The sequence below is a fragment of the Cryptomeria japonica genome, chromosome 1 (assembly GCF_030272615.1).
Source record: "Cryptomeria japonica chromosome 1, Sugi_1.0, whole genome shotgun sequence".
Taxonomy (NCBI): domain Eukaryota; kingdom Viridiplantae; phylum Streptophyta; class Pinopsida; order Cupressales; family Cupressaceae; genus Cryptomeria; species Cryptomeria japonica.
The window spans coordinates 379,419,234-379,437,327 of NC_081405.1; positions in this window are offsets into that span (position 1 = coordinate 379,419,234).

An 18,094-nucleotide genomic window follows, 5' to 3' on the forward strand; every position below is an offset into this window, starting at 1 on the left:
AATGGTAAATTTGTGTGGTGTTAGGTTTGTTATCTAGGTTTAGTTTATTTTCATACATGTATATTATATATATTTACTCACAATTTATCTATTTATATATATTTTTTCATTCAAATCACATTTGTTGCATATAAATTTATGGACTACGTATATGATACAGTTTTGTGTAAAGTTGAGCTCATTTCCCTAATTTTCGCTCATCCCTATACACACACAATAATTTATATTTATCTACATCTTATTCATTTCTATTCATATTTTCATGCATGCCATATTTGTTGCTCCCACTTTAATTAGAACTAAATTTCCTACATAAACCTTATTATTTTGTCATCCCAATTCAATTACATGGGTATCAAGTCGACCCCACATCCACAAATTCAACCCTTGGATGTTTAAATTTTAAATTCAATATTGTTTGGCTCTCACCCATTCCATCGGCTATTGTGAGTCAGCCAAATATATGTTTGCATAATTTAGTGGTATGTTATTTTATATATATTTAAATATGTTCATTTCACATTTTCTCACATTATATGAGCATTTAAAGAGTAAATCAATAGCCAGACACTTCAATTTGGTGCATTAAAGAATCAAAACTAACATTTTCATTCTAGGCCCTTTATTTTCTTTATTGATCTTTTACACAAGTTTTTAGGAGTTTGACCTATAAGAACATGTCTTCTAGCAACATATTGACAACCTTCAATAATTATATATAAATATTGTTAGTCTTTATAGTAGATAAAATAGAGGTGAACTTAGTGCATTGGAGAGAAAGAGTGTAGAGTGAATGAGATTAGATCTACACTATAGAAGGACAAATATATAGATGTTGAAGTGACCCAAAGGCACAAGCTTGATTGAACATGGATATACATATTGAAAAAGGGTAACCAAACAAAGCCCACTATTTGTAAGGAAATCTTGCAACATTGAATAAGGATAACCAAACAAAGTCCACTATTTGTGAGAAAATCTTGCAAAAATGCATTTGTAAATAAGCAACAGGGAGACCGTGTAAATATAGCCTTATGTTAATGTCTTAAGGTTGAAAAAAAATACAATAAGGATAAGCACCTTTGTCACCAAGAAGATATCCTTTAAGCAACAATGTACATACACTCCAAGCTAAAAAGAGAGCATAGCTCTTTTGAATCAAGGAAGATATAGATGTAAAAGAGATACATTGCAACAAGTGTAAAGAGAATCCTTTTGAGGGATGTAGGATGAAAGGAGGAAGAGATCTTCATCCAATGACATCTACCTCCGAGAGGAGATCTTTTTGTTGAACCCAAGGCAGGACCGAGAGGGGGGGTGAATTAGTCTGAAACAAAAATTAATGCAACACATAAACAATAATAAAACAACACACATCCAACACATGAACACCAAGATTTTCTACATGGAAAAACCACAGTGAGCACCTGCTCACAAAAATATATCCATTATGTATATCAAATTACAAAGAAAAGAGTTCACTGCTCTGGACTTGCACACTAAGGCTAACTGCTCATGGGGCAAGATACAAAATAGGACTTGCAAAACCTAAAGCTAACTACAATAGGGCAAGATACAAAAATGATATGAAAAGAAGGATCTCTTGATCATGAAGTTGTCCTTGAACTCTATATCAAGCGACCAACATCAGCACACACACAACTCAAACCTCAACTGCCAACACTTAGTTTCATATCTTTGCCATGGTCTTAGCACAACTTGCATATCATTCGTGCACAACACTTTTGCACTTCATTGAACCTTACTGACTATCTTTGCATCATACATCTACACTCCACACCTCATCACAGTTCTATACTCTTGCCTTGCACGCAACTCAATCATACACATTCCTTATATACAAGGTAGATCATCAAAGCTTGAACCAAGTCGGCCTGAACCAAAATATACCTTCTGGACCAAAAATTCACATGTTGATCCACTCCAGGAGAAAGAGGGGACCAAAACACATCTTCCAAAGGTCAATTTACCGATCTGCAATCACTGAAACATAACCAACAACATATCCACACGCTACGCATCCATATAAGCAAATAATGGTCAAAACATAATCTCTAATGCAAGCGACTCAAATCTGAAACTCCACATGCTACGGTGAGACCCATAACACATCAAGCAATCTCCCACAAATCATATCCAGACCTAAGGATAGGTCTAACATAGAATATCACAACTAGTAACCAACAATGCCACAACACCCAGAGAACACAAAGATAGTTTTAGACCACTAAACAATCATATTCATGATATCAAAACCATATCCAAAGAATAAAACCATAATAAACAATGTCTACAACACTTTCGAAACAACCAATGAACACCTGCAACGGTAGCACAACAAGATATTTCTGCACCACAGACATTCTGGACCAATGCCAATCCAAAACAACAAGTTTGACAATAATAACCACTTCAACACATACTTGCAACAATCTCCCTCTTTGTCATTGATGGAAACACGTGACAACACTTGACTAAACTCAAAACTACTCAATATCTCTCCACAAACTGAATCTGTATAAACTCTCCCCATATTTGAATCTGCTACTCAATATCTGCTCAATCTCTCTCTTAGAAATACTCAATCTCTCCCCTTTGTCAGAACTTACTCAATCTCTCTCCTAAAGATCAAACTTGCTCAATCTCTCCTCCTTTGCCATCAAGGACAAAGGTCAAAGCAACACTACACACATGATTTCTCATCCTGAGAGAAACCACAACATCGATCCAGGACATGAAATAGGCATGAAAGATCCCCTAGAAAGATGCATCCCTATAATGCATCTAGCTAGAAGAAGGAGGGGTTGTAACCCCAAGCTTCTCCCAAAGATACTCAAATGTATCCTTTGCCAATGCCTTCATGAAAATATCTGCAACCTGCTCTTTTATATAAATGTATTCTAATCTAACTTCCTTCTTAGCAACTTTCTCCCTTAAGTAGTCATGTCTGATTGAAATATGCTTTGTTCTTTAATGCATAACTGGATTCTTCGAAATGTTTATTGCTATTGTCACACATAATAGGAATTGCTTCATCATATGTTACTTTGATGTCCTTAAGAGTCTATCTCATCCATGTAGTGCCCTTCCTTGATTCATCCTTTATGATGGGCTCTTTATATGCTCCTGATACTCTTTCTTCTTGTTTGACTATCTTTGACATTGGTGGATTCATTATGATTGCTATGATGATGTTGATTCTATACTCTAGATCAATTATTGAAGTTAGGTTTATGAGTAGCTTCATAATTATTCACTATTCAGAAGATGTGGTTCATGTTTATTGTTTATGATGATTTATCTTGTGTTGACCCTAATTTAAAGTCTACATTAGATGTGGATGATGTTTATGCTATTTATTATGTTATGTCCACGTTATGATGTATTACTGTTGTGAATGTGAACGAGACGATGTGACATCACTCGTGTATATGAGCAAGGTGTGATGTTGTTATTCTCTTTCACTTGCTTGTGTATCTTATGTTTATATATATATATATATATATATATATATATATATATATATATATATATATATATATATATATATATATATATATATATATATATATATATATATATATATATATATATATATATATATATATATATGTTGTGTATAGACATTCGGTGTTATGCAGGATGCAGGTACTGGGCATCGACTTCACTTGGTCCCACAGGTTTGATCGTGCCTTTAATTCCAATGGCAGTTGATCAGAGGTGACATTAAGGTCCCACTACATCTTAACCCTCGTTAATGTCCTATGTGAGTTCCAGTGTTCTTGGTATAGAGTCGTCTTGTTAGGATTTGTGTGGTTTAATGTATGTTGTGTTTTATTTAATGTAATTGTTGATCTAATGTTATTAGTTGTGGTGATTAATAAATATATTATTATGTATAGCCCTATGTGTGAGTAATTACTTGTGTATTATATATTGTGAGACTCATATTATTATTATATTGATATTATTTTATGGATTATAATATATTAGTATTTTTATTTGGTTGGAATGATTTATGATTATTATTTATTATTTGATGTTTATTTGGGAGTTGTGATTAATAATGGTTTTAATTGCCTTTTCATTTCAATTGATGATTTGGATTGATCGGGTGTTCGAATAGGTGGTTCCTAAATGTGTCCTCAATGCGAGAGGAAAGTATGGTTTTGGTTTTCAATACATTCAATCATTTTTGTGGAGAGTGGTTTTGGTTTTGTTTTTGGGGAAGGATTTTCAATAAGGTGCTTTTGCTCATGTTTTTGAAAATTAGGGAATGGGAAAAGAGTTGAGGGTTTGCATTTTTATTTTGAAGGTCAAATCTTGATCTTGGAGTTTAAGGGAGATTTCTTGTGCATATTTGAGAGTAGATTGGGAATGCTTCTTGGACTTCATTGTTGTTGTGTGTGCATTGAATAAGGGTGGATTTGTTGTGGTTGATTTGCATGTCAAAGGTTGGTTGTGCAGAATCTTCTAACATGGAAGAAGTAACCTCAAACAAATTGGGAAGGAAAACAATATCAAGGCTGTCATAAGGTGTATCTAGGGAAGATTCAGTGCTAGAAGTGGAGGGAATAACATGAATTGCATGAGCTTGTGATGAAAATGATATAGTGGAACCCAAAGGAATAGTATTAGTAATTGAGACTGAAGTAGTACATGTGACATCATATGATGTACGAGGAACACCTTCTTGTGTCTCTTGAGACCGGGAAATACTTAGGATTTAAAGTAATCCCTCCTCATCAAATTCCCCTTCCTCTTGTTCCCGCTCATTTTCGGGTTCATCTTCTTCTTGTTTTTCACCTTCATTTTCTTCTTCTTCTCTTTCAATCTCATCATGAGCTTAAGTCCCTTGAGTTGAAGATTCATCTTGGCTCTTACCTTTACCAACAGTGAACTTGAATTTTGGACCTTTAGGAACCATAGGATCATGTCTGTTCTTGGTCCTTAATTTAGAAGTCTATCCCACAAGTCCTGCAGTGTCATCCTCGGATCCAGCCTAGAAAGGCTTCAACTGAACACCATGCAGATTGAACCAAACATTGGTATTAGCAAGGATATTCTAGAACCTGGCCCTTATTAAAGTATTCAACCAAACATAAATGAGAGAGAATAATTTAATAAGGGCCAGGTTCTAGAATATCCTTGCTAATTTAATTTGTAACAATGAAATTGTAAGAATTGTTGTTGCTCTCTATTGTAAATTCTTTCCTAAAAAAAGAGGGAAATAATAACATCTATATTGAAGAAAGAGATTATGATGATGTATCACCCAAGTTAGATTACGAATTGAAACTTGTAGCTTATTTTATAAGGGTAGAATAGTGAATTACAAGGGGAGTCTTCCCTTAAAAATCAGGAGAGATTTAATCTCATTTTGTTGTGGTTGAAACCACAATTTTGTAAACTCTCCTAGTTTGCAAAATTTTCAACCAACAGTTTTTTGGCAACTTTGTTGGGGATTTGAGCACTCGCGATCAAGTTTTTCATTTTTTACTACAACAGTCTAGTGCTCTTATTTTTGGTATCTATATATCTTAGTATTGTTAGATACTTGGTTAACCCCAAAGATATTGAGAGGAGGTGGGGGGGGGTGAATCAGTGTCTGATCAATAGATGAAATATTTAAACTTATTTGCAACTTTATAACTGAAATTAATATACCGGTAAGCAAATAATAATGCATTAAAGAGAAACAAAAGAATCAGCATCAATGCACATCATAACACAAATATTTTTGGCAAGGAAACCCGGTAAGGGAAAAACCTCGGTGGGATTTGTGACCCACAATATTTACTCACTGGCCAATATGAATAAATATTACTCAGTACAATAGGGGCCTGCACATGCAGGAAGGCCAACTACGTAGAGCTCGCTGCTCAACAAAATGGAGTCACACTAACTACAAAATTGGATGGTTAAATCCAATAAAAATGTATGATTCAAAATAGCATCTGCAATGCTGGATTCAGTATTGGTTTAAGCTATGTCTAATACCTCTGCCCAAAACCTTGCCGATAAATGATTATGCTTTCACATAATAGTCTTCGCTCTACTCTGCTTCTTATTTGCTCTCAAAATAAATACATCAAAGTGCATATACAATTATTCGGTATCATATCCCTATCTCATCTCAAATATCGCTTACATACACACATACCTACATACATTACTTACATTCCAAATGACCTACAAGATCTCATACATATATGAGTCTTTACAATACATCATGTCGACCATACAAATATAAATTACATTACAAACAATATTACTGCCAAGTTGGCTTTGGATGTCGGTGAGAATAGACTTGTAGTGTCGGTGCTGGTAGGTGAAGTCTGTTGTTGGTTGAACCCGTGAAACCTTGTTGAACCTTGTTGCCACTTTGTTGCCATCAATGACAACATCTACCATTCTCTTCCGAGTGTATAATGCCAACAATCTCCCCCTTTGGCATTGATGGCAACACTCATGAGAAAAATCAAAAACTGAAATCCAAAATTGAAAGTGATCCCCCTGAGCAAATGATCTCCTTTTGTTTACTTGTCACCATGCCTTACTCTATACATTTTTCTCACTATACCATGCCCCCTTTGACATCAATGACAAAGGATGTCAAAAGTATCAAAAATTCAAAAATTACCTAGATACTTGAAGTCTTTTATGTACAATCTGAAAAATATCTGCAAGAACTAAGTTAAGACCCTACAGGAACTTTGTACTATTGGTAATTATTGCTTCAGTATGCCCGATCATCCTGGTGAGATAGTGCATATGTTTCTCCAATGATCTGTCTCCTTGAATTGTTGCCTTGGATAGTTCATTCTAGTGTGTTAGTAGATTATCCAATCTAGGACCAAGTTTAGTCTTCAACTCTCGAGTTTTAATTTTCAATCTAGCCTTCTCTCTTTCCAATTTTTCAATTTTCTCTTCATGAATAGCCATTTCCTGATCCAAAACTAATGTTAATTCTGAAGAACCAATCATGTTATCTGCAATGTCATCAATCTCTTTCTGAGTTTTCTTTATTTGTTCATCAATGTCTTCAGTTAAATGGTGAGGTTTGCAAGCTTCTCTGTACAATTCCTTATATTCCAAAATAGTGGAATTCAATGTCGATGCTCAAATTTTGCGCTCTTTGAATACTTTAATGCTTTGGTGAATTGAAATGAGATATTTCAGTGCTTTATAACCAAAAAGTTAACTTAACAACCGCATTAAATGCTTCACCGGTTAAGTGAATTTCCATTGTAACTCAACATATGTGCTGGTAAAGAATAATTATGACTTCTTACCACCATCTGAGGGTAAAATGCATGATCTTCAATTAGTTGCCTTACCCCTAAGGATTACTCCTTAGTTAGATGAAGAATCTCCTACCGTGCGGGATTGCTACGTTATGCCGGTGCAAAGCTAGATTCATCATTTCTCTGATCTCTCTTCTTGACCCATTGTTTAGTGAATTCTTGCTTGATTTCATTCACCTTTTCCTTGTCTTTGTTATTAGATCCTCTATTGATTGTCGGTACAATCTTGCTTCTACAAAATCTTGCAATATGCCCAATCTTATTGCATGCATAACAGGTTACATTGTTTCTTTGAATAGCTTTTCCATAACCTTGCCCAGTTTGAGTTTTGCATTGATTAGATAGATGTCCAAATCTACCACAAACATATCATTTTACATTCATTCTGCAATTGTCTAAGTTATGACCATATTTATTTCATTTGGAACATTGACCAGTGGATGACTTTATATTCTGATTATTCCTAAATCTACACTGATTTGCTCTATGACCAAATTTGTTGAAATTAAAATATTTGCCATTGAATTTATAAGCATTAAGTTGCCTTACCGGTTCGCTGTGATCATGATTGTTTGCAGTTCCAGAACTTTCTCCATGTTCAAATCCAAGTCCAACTATTTCTCCATCAGGTTTTTGACTTTTCAGCATATCATCAAGCTTGTTTGAACTCTTTTTGAATTTGTCCTTGTATTCATTTGCAATGACCAACTCACCTTCCAAAGTGCTAACTTGTCTCATAAGTTCCTCTTTGTCATGTTGTATGTGAATCAACTCTATTTTAAGCATATCATTTTCATAACCAAGCTTGTAGATTCATCTAATCTTTCATTAAGTCTTCTGACCAAATATTCTTCATTCTTCTTTCTATCTTCAATATCCTTACGTAGTCTCATGGTTAAATCTTGCATCTCATTCTTTATGTTACTATTCTCTTATCTTGGTTTCTTTGCAATTTTCATCATCTTGGTTTTGCAGTTGCACATGTAATTCTTTTCTCTTATTCTTTGCTATGACCAAGTTACCTTGAAGTGCTTTGATGAATTCCTGAGCAGATCTGAGTTCTTCTTCCAATCTAATATTTTTCAATTTTTCTGCATCAAAATCTTCAAGAGTCTCTTCCAACTATTGTCTCAAACTTTCCATCGATATTGGTTTCAAAATCTTCCTCAAGTTGTCAGGCTTCTGCAAATAGAGGACCAGGCTCTGATACCAATACCAATTAAATCCAATAACAATGTACTGCTTTAATATAGCATCATCAATGCTAGATTTAGTACTGGTTGAAGCTCTGATGATGAGTGCCAAACACCTTCATAACCTTTCCTTCAACCTTCAGATAATATCTGTGTGATTCGCACAAGGATCTGCTTATTTTTGCTCTTCACAATGATCTTCAATATTCGCACACACTCGTAATGATCTTCAAATAAGATCTTACAATTATTTATACAAAAACCCAAGACCTTATGATTAGGTCGGCTCCCTGAAGATATTACATTTACAAAATAAGTCATGATGCAATACAATATGCCAGCCTCAATACATTATCCAATCAATAAACCATTTCCAAAATGTGTCGTTCTGATCCGGAACATGATATCTTGTACCAATCCATAACCTAGACCTATCCGTCGGTTAAGGCAAATATGTGAACCCAATTAGTCCAATAAGCAAAACACCAAATGCAAACATCCAATCCATATTGTCGACATAACCAAATGATCTCCAAATGATAACAAGTCACCATCAACTTCCTGAGCTGTCGGTGAAACATATACCAGTGACTGTGCATAAGCCAATATCCATGTTGGGACCACAATGTGTCGATTAAACAACAAACCAATATAACCAGAGTACCAAATCAACAATATAGACCTCCAGAAAGATAAGTGTTGACATCAATGACAAAACCATTGCAACACATGACGAAGTCATCCATAATACCAACAATCTCCCCCTTTGGTATTGATGGCAACACTAGATGGAAAAAATCTAAGTGCCAAAAACAAAATGCCAAATACCAACAATCTCCCAAAATAGATCAATACAAAGTTCTATACCAAAAACAGAAACAATATAACCAAAACCAAAATATATATCTCCCCAATCTTCAAAGTACAATATTTTTCCATAGACATCTCTCCCCCTTAAGAATCAAAACATAACATACAGTTGACTACTCCCCCTGAGCAATAGCTCTCCTTCATCAAACCGGAAAAAGTTTTTTTTGTTAGTCCCTGTCGGTTTGATGCCAATCTTCATCATTCAAGTCTATGTCGGTGGGGTGATTACCCCAAGCTTCTCTCTGAGATATTCAAATGTTTCCTTAGGCAAAGGCTTTGTAAAGATATTTGCAATTTGCTCTTTAGTATTCACATAAGCCAATCTCACTTTATTTGCTTCAACATTTTCTTTCAGAAAATTATACTTAATAGAAACATGCTTTGTTTTAGAGTGAAATACCAGATTCTTTGATATATCTATTGCTATTGAATTATCACAATGAATAATTACCGGTTCTTTGCATTTTACCTTGATATCCTTCAACATTTGTTTGATCCATAATACCTGAGTGTATTAGTCGCCACTGCAACATATTCTGCTTCTGCTATAGATAATGATGTACAAGTCTGCTTCTCGCTGATCCATGAAATTAATCTTCTGCCAAGAAAGAATGCATCGCCAATGGTACTCTTTCTATCATCCACATATCCTGCCCAGTTTGCATCTGTATATGCACATAACTCAAAATTTTCATCCTTAGGATACCATAAACCAAAATTTGTTGTGCCTTGTAAGTACCAAAAAATCCTTTTTACTGTAGTTTCATGATTTTCTTTAGGATTGCTTTGAAATCTTGAAACAATACAAACTACATTCATTATATCAGGTCTGGTTTGTGTCAAATACAGTAACCCTCCAATTATAGATTTGTACCTTGTTGGATTTATAGGAGCTGAATCATCCTGTGATGTCAATTTATCAGTTGTAGTCATAGGAGTGCTTACCAATTTGGAGTTTTCCATTCCAAATTTCTTCAAGAGTTCCTTCAAGTATTTTGTTTGACATATGAATATACCTTTATTTGTTTGAGAAATCTACAATCCTAGAAATTTTTTTATCTCTCCAATCATAAACATTTCAAATTCTTCTTGCATCTTGTTAGCAAAGTCTTTACATAGCTCTTCTTCACTTCCAAAAATGATATCATCCACAAATACTTCAATAACCAAAATGTCATCATTGGTGATTTTGTAATACAAATTACTGTCAGCATTACCTTTTGTGTATCCAAGCTTTAAAAGATATTTATCCAGTCTAGCATACCAAGCTCTTGGAACTTGCTTCAATCCATATAAAGCTTTCCTTAACCTGCAAACCATATCCTTATCATCTGTTAATGAAAATCCATCAGGTTGTTCAACGTAAACTTCTTCTTCAAGATATCCATTCAAAAATGCACATTTTACATCCATCTGATAAACTTTATAGTTCTTGTGAGCTGTAAATGCAAAAAATAGTCTTACTACTTCAATTCTAGCTATCGATGCAAAGGTTTTATTATAATCAATTCCTTCTTTCTGAGAATAACCTTTACAAACTAATATTGCTTTGTTTCTGATTATTCACCATCTTCATTAAGTTTATTCCTAAATACCCATTTATTTCCAATTATATTTTGTCTTTAGGCTGGGGAACTAATGTCCAAGTATTATCCTCCTACAAGTGAAAGATCACCTATTCCAAGTGAAGCTTCCAGTGGCTTCAAGATCTTTGGTAATATCACAAATTCAAAGGTTTGTGATACATCTGTATCAACCTGTACAAACAATATCAATGGCAACTCAAGGTCCTTGGGGACAAAATGTTGATCTTCTGAACTTGACTCCACCTCTCCATCCCCTTCTGCAAGGTTCATGGAAGAACGTTCCTAAGTTTTTTGAAGATGGAAAACAACACCCAGATGAACATATTGCAGCATTTCACATTGCATGTGGAATTCTTGGTGTTGAATATAAAGATGTAGCTATTTGTCTCTTTGTTGAGACTTTGCAACGCGCTGCAGCCGATTGGTTCTACCATTTGGCACCTCAAACTATTATTTCTTGGGATATTCTCAAATCTCAATTCGAGGCACATTTCAAGCCAACAAAAGATGCTCACGCTCTCTTGGCTCAGTTGAATTCTATGAAGAAAGAACCTCACGAACCTATGAGAGATTTCATGGCTAAGTTCAACAAACTAAAGAATTGAATTCCTACCAATTCTCAACCAACAGATGAAAATCTCAAATGTTTGTTTGTGAATGCTCAACTATTGGAGGTTAGCTTCTTGTTAAGAAGAACACCTTTGACTGATTTGATAGTGACACAAACTCAAGCAGTGAAAATTGAGGATCACTTGATTCTTGTTGGGAAAATCAAGAAAGATCCTAACAAGGCTAAAGTTTCTCTATTTTGAAAACTTTTGTTTCTCCTCCTTCAAATACCATTGATCCTATGTTGTAAAGGCTTGAAAATTAAGTGCTTGCCTTAAAGAAACAAATTTCATAGACATCTTACCCTACTCCATACAAGGATGTTCCTCGGAGAACATACCTAATAATGCCAGTAACTATGCTTTGAAGAATTAAGCAAAATTGCCTCCTCCTCCAGAGAGATTGGCTCTTGAAGCTCCACCTTCTAATTTAGCAGTGGGATACTTTGAAGCAAAGCAATGTGATTTTCAATCTTCTGAGGAGGATGTGGTAGCCCTTTTTTAAGAGCATGGTGAAGAAGTTTTTGGCGATTCTATAATCGGTTACATGCATTTTGAAGAATCTCTTAAGGTAGTTGATGCAAGTATAAATGTTGGTCCCACTCGCTCTCATAATCAACCTGATCATTCTATAAATGATGAGGCGAAGAAGAAAGATACTCCTTAGTTGTTGGTTACAATTGCAAAGAGGGGAACTCCTCTTCCTACAATGCCTAAAAGTACTCCAAGTGATAACCAAGTAAGTGCTCCTACCCAAACTCTCATTGTTTCAAATGTATCAAAGATAAGTGCCAATAATTTTAAATCCCATGATGTGTCTTTACCTGCCTTGTCAAGTACTTATCAGCCCTTTGATATAATTGACCATGCAAAAAAGACTAAGATTCAAACATCGAAGGTTGAATATCTACAGTCTAATCATGTTTAGTTTGATAGGTTGGTCAAATTCGTAAGGGATAGAGATTCTCAACCTACTATGAGCTCTCCTGAAAATAAGCTTGTGTTATCTGATCCTAGGAACATTCCCAATAAGCTGGTTACTATTCCATCATCAGTGTCTGGAAAAATAGATTATTTCTATATTTCCTTGTTGATGAATGGTTTCAAGTTAAGTAATTGTGTAATTGATTCTAGAGCCTCAAATAATGTCAGCCTCTCAAGGTAGCAAATGCTCTTGGTTTGACATTGACCAAAACCTTCGGTCATTGTTATTCCATGGAGAATAAGCAAGTACCTCTTGTAGGGAAAATTAAGGATGCACAGTTTGTATTCATGTCATTCCCTGAAAAGAAGATTAAAATTACTATTATTGTTGTTTATGTTTTTGCTTCATATGGGATGTTGTTGGGACGCAACTTTTGTAAAGATGTAGGTGGAGAGTTACATATGGACATGACTCAAGCCAAGATTCCAGTCAAGGGAGTCATGCAAAAACTCATTCTTGAAAGAGAAACCAAGTACATGGTGATGAAATCAGATGATCCTCATTCACAAATTTTATTTGAGTCAGCAGGTATGGGAAACTACTACCCACACATTGATGAAGTTTACAAATTTGCTAAAGTTTGGGTAGAAATTTCAAAATCCGAGGCATCTAAATCATCCAGTAATGGTGACAATGAAGATTCAAGTTCTTTGCACATATCAAATCCTGACAAGCTTGATGATGCATGTGAAGACTAAGAATTAGTCAATAGTTCTTCTAAGTCCTTTGTCATGATTGATAAAGGTGAAAGTTCTTCCAATCAAAGTGAAATTCCTTTTCCTTGTGATGAAGATACATCCATGAATCATATTAAAGATACTTCCAATGATGTTTTTAACTTGGAGTTTGATGGTAGTTGCGCCTCAGTTGGTTCCGGTGCAGGTGTTGTTCTCATTTCTCCTCAAGGAGAGATTTTTTTTTATTCCTTCAAGTTACAATTTTTTAATACTAACAACACGGCTGAATATGAGTCGTTATTGTTCAGTGTTGAGATTGCACACAAGAGGGGTATTAAGAATTTACATGCACAAGGTGATGTCGAGTTAGTGGTGTGCCAAGTGAGAAATATCTATCAAACCATAAATAATAGGCTTAAGCACTCTCATAACCTTGTTTGGGATAATATTTAAGGGTTCGATGCTTCAAATATTACCACATTTCCAAGTGATTTCAATGACAGGGTGGATTCCTTAGTTGCCTCTGCTACTCTTTTGATCCCACACAAGGATTTTGACCAAGAAAGGTATACCTTTGAATTGGTTTCAAGGCCAAGTGTTCCAAACAATTGAGATCATTGGAAAATCTTTAATGATGACAAGCACATCATTAATTTTCTCGAAGTTAAAGATGATTTTAATAATCTTTACTTTGAGGGTAGCAACTGCTCTTTTTCAAATTTGGCTTCTGATAAGGAATTTGAACAAGAAGAAGAAATCCTACAATAGAAAAGTAACAAAATATCCAGAGGACTTGTCTCACTTGATAAATTGTTTGATAAACATGAAAGGTATATCAAACTCGGAAACAACAAGTGTCATCAGATGATGTCATGGGGTATGAGAAATACAACATTGGATCAAAGAGTGATCCGAAATATGTGAATATTGGTAACAGTTGTACTCTAGTTGAAAGGTAGCAATTCATTCAATTGTTACATCATTACATTGATGTATAAACGTATTCTTATGATGATAAAGTCTTTCAAAACCAAGGAAGTACAACATGATATTCCCCTCAAGTATGGGACTACTCCTTTTAAGCAGAAACAAAGGCAGTATAATCCCAAGATTTCAAGTACAATACTATAAAAAATGCAAAAGATGTTGAATGCTAGAATAATATTTCCTATTCATCATTCAACCCGAATTGCTAATATTGTACTAGTAAGAAAGAAGAATGGGGATATTTGCATTTGCGTGCATTTTTGCAATCTTAACCAGTCTTCCTTAAAGCATAATTATCCTTTATCAATGATGGATCAAGTCTTGCAAATAGTCACTGGTTCATAGATGTTCTCCATGCTTGATGGATTCTCAGTCTACAACAAGATTGAGGTCAATGAGGATGATCCACACAAGACTGCTTTCAGAACTCCTTGGGGTACCTTTTCTTATCGAAGGATGCCTTTTGGTTTGATCAATGCAGGTGCAACCTTTCAGAGAGCTATGGATATGGCTTTTCGAGGTATTATTAGAAGATGCCTTGTTGTATACCTTGATGACTTAACAATTTTCTCCAAAGATCAAGACAATCATCTCTTCCATTTGGAAGATGTTTGAAGAAGATGTCACGAACATGGGATATCTTTAAATCCCAAGAAATCAGTTTTTGGTGTTACTGAAGGTAAGCTTCTTGGTCACATTTCATTTAAATAAGGGATCAAGATTAATCCTGAAAAGGTAAAGTCTATCCAGAGTTTGGCCATACCTACTAGTAAGACAATGGTTCAATCATTCTTTAGGAAGGTAAATTTTCTTTGAAGATTTATCCCAAATTTTGCTAAAAAGACTTGTCATATATTTGATATGATGAAAGGCAAAGCTATTTTCTAATGGAATGTTGAAGGGAAAGTCACTTTTAATGAAATCAAAGAAGTCATTGCTCATGCTCCAATTCTGGTTTGTCCTAACTACACTCAAGATTTTATTATGTATAATTATGCTTCTAATCCAACTATGTCTGCTATCCTGATGTAGAGGAATAAAGAGGGGATAGAATCTCCTATAGCTTTCACGAGTTTTCCTCTAAAGTCTCATGACTTGAAGTATTCCCAAATGAAAAAAATTCTTATGATGTGGTCAAAGCAGTTAAGTATTTCAGATTTTACATCTTGAATTCACATACACTTGTTTTGGTTCCTGACACTGCAGTTAATTCAATTCTTACTCAACAAGAATTATGTACCAAGAGAGTAAATTAGATTGGCAAAATTCAAGAGTATGATCTTGAGATTAAACCTACAAATCTTGTTCATACGAAAGTTTTGTGTCAGTTAATGGCTGAAAATGATTCATCCCATACAGGTAAGGAATCTGATGAAATTCCAGATCATTTGCCTACTGTGTTGTTTTTGAACACTACAAAGGAGTGGTATTCTAATATCACTAATTTTATAACATACGGTGAATGTCCTTCATATTTGAGTTACAAGGAAAAGAGAAACATCAAACTCAAAGCTACAAACTTTGTCATTTGGGACACTTGTTTGTATAAGAAGAATATTGATGGTGTCTTTTTGAGGTGTGTTGATGAAGCACAACAGGTGAAGTTATTGGAGTCTTTTTATAACTTAGCTTGTGATGGATATTTTTTTGCACTTGTGACAACTCATAAAATATTGAGGGATATGTACTATTGGCCTACGCTTTTCAAGGATGTGTACAAATTGGTATGCAAATGTGATATTTGCCAACAGTTTGTTGGGAAACAAAAGATAGTTGCTCTTCCTCTCAAGCCAGTTGTAATTGACGAGCCTTTCAAACAATGGGGTATTGATTTTATTGTGTTATTAACCCATCTTCCAATGTGGTACATGCCTATGTTCTCATAGCTACATATTATTTCACTAAGTGGATTGAAGCTATTCCAGTAAGGCATGCTACTCTAGAAGTGGTGTGTCGGTTCTGAAAAGAAAACATAATATGTAGAATTGATGTTCCTAACAAGATAGTGGTGGATAATGCAGCTGCATTTTCCTCATATGAAGTGACTCAATTTTTCTTCGAGTATGGAATCACCCTTGCACATTTGTTTGATTATTATCCTCAAGGTAATGGTCAGGCAAAATCTAGTAACAAGAACCTGGTGAATATCATTAGGAAACTTGTTGATGACAATCAACGATTATGACACAAGGCTTTGTTTGATGCTTTGTGGGCCAATCGTATTACTCCAAAGAGAGCCATTGGTATGTCTCCTTTTCAGTTGTTATATGGTTTCTATGCTGAAATTCCTATTACTTTAGAGTTACCCACTTTAAAGTTGGCAAGAGTAGTTGAAGATGAGACTTATGCTAATGCTCTGGATAAAAGGATCATGTTTCTCACTCAGTTAGAGGAGCAACAATCACAAGTTGTTGATCACCTTGCAGGACATCAGAAGCGAGTGAAGGCTCTCTTTGATAAGAAATCTAGATCAAGAGATTTCAAGGTTGGTGATCTCTTCCTTCTCTGGGATAAGAGATGTGAACCAAAAGGAATGCATGGAAAGTTTGATTCCTTGTGGACTGGTCCTTTTACAATCTATCAAGTATGCAGAGAGTCCAGATATCTTTTGGCATATCAAGACAATACTCCATTTACATAACCTCATAGTCAACAACATCTCAAATTTTTCACTCGGTGAAGTTCAAAGCTCTTTTCCAAATAACTGTACAAAGGTCTTTTATTGCCTTATTTTCCTTTTTTTTTCTTTTGTTTTTGGTTTTTAGTTGCTTGATTCTATGGCCCAATGGATCAGAGGAAGGTACTTAGAGATATGAGGTTCTACACCTTCAAAATTATCCTTTTGAATAATTAAGAAGATGTTCCCCAGTTAGAGAAAATTGTTATCCTTGTTTTCATTTTTTCATGAAAACAAGATAGCCCCCTATGAATTTTTCTTAAAATTCGTTCTCATTTCTCTAAGTTGTGAGATTTGAAGCATTTTTGTCACTTCACTCATCTTTGACCACTTTGTATTCAATCTTAGAAATCTCATCCTTCTAGTAAAAATTCAAATTTTAACTTTAGAAAGAGTTTTTGTCAATCGGTGCAAAGCGGAAGAATTCCCTTAGTAAGGTATTTCAAAGTTTTTGGAAGTAAGTGTTATATCTGAAGAGATGAAGGAAATATTGGAAAGTTTGATAGCAGAGTTGATAAAGGTATATTTATGGGTTACTCTACAAAGAGAAAAGCTTACAAATATTATAACAAGAGGTTGAACAAAATCGTTGAAAGTGCAATGTGAAGGTTGATGAAAACATTTTAAAAGAAACTAGTATTCAAGCAGATTGTGATTTTGATGAGATTACAAGTAGAGAAGAAAATAAGAACAGGGATGAAGACAAGCATAAAGAAACTTGGGTTGCTCTGACAATTATATCAAAAACCCTGAGGTACATGCAAAAAAATCATTTTGAGAATCAAATTGTAGGAGACAAAAACAAAGGAGTTATTACAAGAAGAAAAGTTGTTGAAGAACAAGTTCTTTTATGTTTACTTTTTGAAGTTGAACCTAAGACAATTGAAGAAGATTGTAAATATTACAATTGGATGAAGGCTATGAAGGAAGATCTCGATCAAATTGAGAAGAATCAGACTTGGGAACTAGTCCCTAGACTGACATAAAAGAATGTTATTGGAGCAAAATGGGTATTTTGGAATAAGGTAGATGAAGATGGTCATGAGTGAGAAACAAAGCAAGGTTGGTATCCAAAGGATACACAAAGGTTAAAAGAATTGATTTTGAATAAACATACACTCTTGTTGCTAAATATCAATATGTTTTTAGCTTTTGTAGTGTTTAAGGATTTCAAAGTCTATCA